Source organism: Periplaneta americana, chromosome 11, assembly GCF_040183065.1.
Source record: "Periplaneta americana isolate PAMFEO1 chromosome 11, P.americana_PAMFEO1_priV1, whole genome shotgun sequence".
NCBI lineage: Eukaryota > Metazoa > Arthropoda > Insecta > Blattodea > Blattidae > Periplaneta > Periplaneta americana.
Window position 1 is genome coordinate 80667184 of NC_091127.1, and position 5737 is coordinate 80672920.

Sequence of the window (5737 nt, forward strand, 5' to 3'; positions counted from 1 at the left end):
ACTTACGAAGTTTAAGGTTAGGCTTCGCACTTTAGCACTGTTTTATATTAAGAACGTATCCGTACTTCTAAGCAATGAAGTTTTGAATAAATGTTACAGTGCCGATTGAAAGTTTTAAAAGCAGATGTCGCACCGTTGAGCTATTAATATGCAAAAACTTGTTTGACAGCTAAAAATAGTCAGCATAAGCTAAACGTATTTCGCAAGCGATGACTACTCAACAAGCCATATTGAAAACCAGCAAAAAAACAATTTCATTCTAAATTTTCTTTAATAAAGTGAGCAAGACGAAATAGACAAAAACACTTACCAGCAAAGTACTATTGTTTCCTTTTTCTGACAATCAGACCGGAACACTTTCGTAAACACTATATATTTCTGTCACCACCTGCTTCCGGATTTAAATGTATGAAAAATTACACATACATACTTCCAATTTGTAATATCTGTAAAGGACAATTTTCAATATCATTTACCAAATGAGAAAAATTAGAGAGATTCTAGAATTTTTAATATATATGCCGTATAAAAAGTATTAATTCTGTGATGTGAAATAACTAAAATATCAATTGCGTAATGTTATTTCACTATGAAAATATTGTTACTGAAACTATTTGCAAACGCAAAACTGTCAAAATTGTGTTTCTCAGTTTTTCTCATTATAATACTTCATTTTAATCAAGATTTACACTTTGTACAGAATCATCATGTACGATAATGTTTGCATTTAGCTATTGAATAATGTGAACACCCAAAATGATGTATTAACATATTATTCTGGTAATGTTAGATGTGAAGAATTGCATGTGATCTTTACACAACTGTTATCATTTCAGGTGATTATGAATAGGAAGTAAATCGATTCAAAGGAATAGCATCACAATTTGCCATGAAAAAATAACAAAAAATAATGGTTAACTAAATTCTGACAATATGACACCTTTTGATGATTTCATGTATCTTATGAACTCTGTTCTCCTAGGCGAAGAACCAGTAAGTAATTTCAGTTTGTGATTATAATTTTTGGTTGTTCATTAATTCTGTCATCTTTCTGGTTTTACCATGAATGTATAATTTCGTGTGTGTATGTGTGTGTGTGTGTTCTCGCGCTGCTAATGTCGTGGTCTGAGGGATCTTGCTAGGACTCGAGTTACTGAATGAGCGCTGGTTCGAATCTCATGGGGAAGGAATTTTACCAGGGAATTTCGGCCAATGTATGGGACCGGTTCCAACCTAGCATCGTGATGAATTTTGGGAGCTATGACAGCTAGGCCTAGCCAAATCCGGTTTCTAAAAACCAGCTATAACAGCTGGAGGGAGGGGAAATCATCGTGCTAACCACACGATACCCCCGTTCTAGTTGGATGATCGTCACCTCTGTGGAGGCAGCGTGAAGCCAGCAGTCGGCTGGTTGGCCTTGGCTCTTCATGGGTTGTCGCGTCTCGGATTATTGTATTATACGATATATATGATGCGTCTAACATTAGGGCTACGGTACCTTGAATATCTCCTAAATGAATGCTTTTACTTATTTATGTGTTGTTTCCACGAAATCAAAGGATAGATAGGGACTCACAAAATTAACGTACCGGTAACTTATACAGATTTTGTGTTATCAACAAAGAAGAATTTCAATGAAGGAGGCACATCTCTCTTCTCTCTCTATTAATTACCGTACCAACGTAACATACGAAAAGTTCTGGGCGAATTACTAGGGAAATGCTCCGTTTCTCTAGTACGGTATTGCATCCTGAACTCTCGGATGTTAAGCTTATTTATATTGATAACAAGTAAGGGAAGTGAACTGCGACAGTGTATTAGAATATACTTAGAAGTACCTAAAACATCAAACAATTGTTATGTTGAAAGTATTTGTGAGTGCTAACTAAAATCTTGTGTTTATCACTATATACATCTCACAGAAGTCAGTATTTTCAACAAGACAATGACCCCAAGCATATTGCTCATATTGTGAAGAAATGGATATTGTTCAACATACGGAAGAGACTGGAGATTCCACCACAATCTCCCTATTTGAATTCCATCGAGAATCTGTGGCAGGAATCAGAAAAAGGAAAGCAGAAGCATAAAGTAAGCAGAAATGAAAAGAAACTGAATTGAAAAAGGATTCTGCAGACAAAGTGGCAAAAACTTAGCTCTGCAGTAACCCAGAAGTATGTATGGTTCATGCCCATAAGGTTGGCTGCTGTTGTAAAAGCTAAAGAAAGTGTCACCCAGTAATGAATACATGCTTTGCTACAGTGTAATTAAAGTGTATACCGGTACTTAGTTTTGTGACACCTAAAAGACACTGTTTTTTGTTTTATACATTTGTTTCCACTGTATACAGCAATGTATACAAAGAAAATGATCATGATAATTTATTTTCAAAATTTCCAAAGCAACTCCTTCTGCCTTTATGGCATGGGATACCAACCACATATAGAGTATACTTGAACAATAAAAATCGACAATTAATCAATCTTCTTAATGTATCCAGCTGTTTGCTGACAACATAAAGTCCACTATATCCACTGTAGTCTATTTGTCAATACATTTACATGGATGGCAATAATAATAATAATAATAATAATAATAATAATAATAATAATAATAATGATTATGATAATAATAATAGGCTAATAATAATAATAATAATAATAATAATAACTTAAGTTCGTAAAAGAGTGTGTGTGTGTGTGCGTGCGTGTGTGTCTGTCTCTAATGCTCTGGATTTAACAATGAAGTCATCATCCTTCTTGCTTCCCAATATTTTGATGGAAGGTCCACAAATGTCCTAAGAGTTTCACAATTAGCCGGGTGCTCCATCTCCATGTCCTCTTCTCTGAGTTCGTACGGTAAAAGTTTAATTCAGTTAAATAACTGCAGTCGTGTATATATATGAAGATTTATGTTAATAAAGAAGCTGTACACTCAATTTTGAGAGCGAGTGTATATATATATATATATATATATATAGTGTAACTCTTGCCCCTACATTTTTTTTTTTTGCGTTAGGTAGTCCGTCACATTCACAGCCAGTGCCGTAAATGGGAATCTGTGCTGCATGAGCTAACGTGCAGAGGGGATTTCGTACCTACAACTAACTGTTCCTTTGTTTATCAAAGTCACCAGTAGAGTAGGGGTAAAACGTCTGGATTGTGTTCAGGGAGATTTCCCTATACGAAAGTCACATGAATTCCAGTGGCACCCCATAAAATATAGTGTTGCCTACATTCCGAAAAATAGGACCAAGAGATACACTTGGTACTAAACAAGAGACTCTTGATGTGGAGTGTCATATAGAAAACGAATATCACCTTAAATCTCTTTTATGCAACGTTTTGATTAATATTCCTTGAACTATCAGTACTATGTACCTAGGTATAACAAAAATCATTGTCATTTTTATTATGTCTAATAGTTTAATTTTTGATAGGAATATAATTCATTCATTCATTTAGTGTTCTGCCCAAGGGCAGGTCTCTCACTACAAACCCAGCTTTCTCCAATCTTTCCCATTTTCTGCCTTCCTCTTTATTTCCGCATATGATCCATATATCTTAATGTCGTCTATCATCTCATATCTTCTTCTACCTCGAACTCTTCTCCCGTTCACTATTCCTTCTAGTACATCCTTCAGAGGACAGTTTCTTCTCAGCCAGTGACCCAACCAATTCCTTTTCCTCTTCCTGATTAGTTTCAGCATCATTCTTTCTTCACCCACTCTTTCCAACATAGCTTCATTTCTTATTCTGTCTGTCCACTTCACATGTTTCGTTCTTCTCCATATCCACATTTCAAATGCTTCTATTCGCTTCTCTTCACTTCGTCGTAATGTCCATGTTTCTGCCCCATACAAAGCACTTCACTAGTCTCTTCCTTAGTTCTTTTTATTTTTTTCTCTTTCTTACTTCTTTATTTTAAACAATGTGCCATTTAAAAATACGATGAAAACCAATTTCCTTGTAATTCTCTAAAACCCTGTATATAAATTATATTCTATATTTGTAAGACTCTATCACTTTTAATTTAAAATATCAACATTTATTAAGGAGGTAATCAAGGTGGGTATGTTATGCGCCTCAGTCCATATGTGTGCGTGTGTGTATATACACAGGTGTATTTTAAATAGGCCTATAGTTGAACTTCTATGGTGCGAGACTATTATACTATATTGTATATAGGAGATTGCTTTAGTTACGTGTGATTCGAAAATATATTCCAAATTTCACATTTTGTCACTGCTGAAATTTTTTTTTTTAGTTGGCTATTTAATAACAATGTATTGTTATGTTGTAGGCTACCTCAGTTTCTTAATATCTGTTTACTTCGTGTTATAAAAACTGTTTTTTTTTTTTTTTTTTTTTTTTTTTTTTTTTTTTTTTTTCCCCCCCCCCAGATTTTGTGTGACAAAAAATAAGCAAGCTTCTCATTTTCTAACAAAATTCTTTTAACTCAAGCAACCTACCCACTGAATGAGATGGCCTAAGAAACGTAGGCCTAAGTAAAATTGTACTGTTTATATCAATATTGCATGTTTTGATAATATTATATTCAGATTAATAAAAATGCAGCTACTTTCATTTTAGTTCTTCAGAGCTGGTTATATTTTGCATAGATATACTACAAACTCTTTTGAGAATTTCTTTCTCTGTATTCTTACAGACAATTGAAGACTTTATTTTACTTATTGGGACATTTGTGGCATTCATTGCATTCATTCTATGGTGCTGCTTCCCTGTAGTGCCAAAGGAAGCGAACCCACCACTACAGTATGACAGCAGGAGTTACAATCAATATAAAAAGGTTGACACAGGATATGAAGCGAACTCCTAGCAGAAGGCGTACTCCCATGATACTAGGGGGTACACATATCAGAGCAGAACTACGTCGGCATCCCCATCTAAACTAAACTCTGATGTTATATCTACAATATCAGAGCCAAATGAGTAATCTTGCAGAGATTTAATTTTACATCATGGCCAGAAATATCCTAACCACTTTTGAACGACAGATGTGACAATTATAGCAATGTTTTCTTGCAATGTAAATTGATTTTTACAGAAGCAAAGATTCTGAAATTTCCATTCTTGTATTCTTCACTGTCATTCCAAAAAATAAGCAGGAAGTATTCTATTATTGAAATACATTTCTCTACCAATAAAACAATTCGTCTTAATGTAAATTGATTGGGCAAGTTAGGTCGCTCATAGATCACATCTGAATATCTGGTTAAGTACAGCTTACAGTAGTAAAATTTTTGTAAATATTCAAATATTCAACATTTTTTTCCTCCATTACTGTATCTTGTACAATAATGAAAATTGGTATGTGTAAAACACTGTCCTTTTGCTATATGAAAAAAAAAAATATATATTTTTACGATTAAAAGAAAAATATTTATTTATATATATACAGTATATATATATATTTTTTTTTCAAAATTCATAATGGTGGTAGTTCACTGTGCAGTGATGAAGCGTTTCCCTCATAACTCATAAACTTGTTAACTTTTTTATGTTCTCTCTCTTTTATTTTATTGCTGAAACTCATGTTTACAATATCATGCTCTTTAAATTACATTCCTTAATAAATAATTTTTTTTTGTGTTAGAAAAAAATACTGATATTTGACCATTTTTAAATGAATTTATTTTTATTAGACAATCTATCAAAGGTAGAGAAGTAATCTTGCATCATATTGTAGATATGACATGCATAAATACACACAAAAA

General features: G+C 33.4%; 1 protein-coding gene across 2 annotated transcripts in view; it reads right to left on the reverse strand.

Annotated features, from left to right (window-relative positions):
• LOC138709137 (transcription initiation factor TFIID subunit 10-like) overlaps positions 1 to 466 on the reverse strand; it is a 65574-nt gene extending 65108 nt beyond the window's left edge. The window contains exon 1 of one of the 2 annotated variants that reach the window (XM_069839673.1): positions 311 to 466. The gene's annotated coding sequence lies outside the window, so the exon portion shown is untranslated. Of the gene's footprint in view, positions 1 to 6; positions 137 to 310 lie in introns of those variants that run through there. The other variant, XM_069839674.1, reaches the window with a different exon arrangement.
• Between the last annotated feature and the right edge of the window lie 5271 nt (positions 467 to 5737).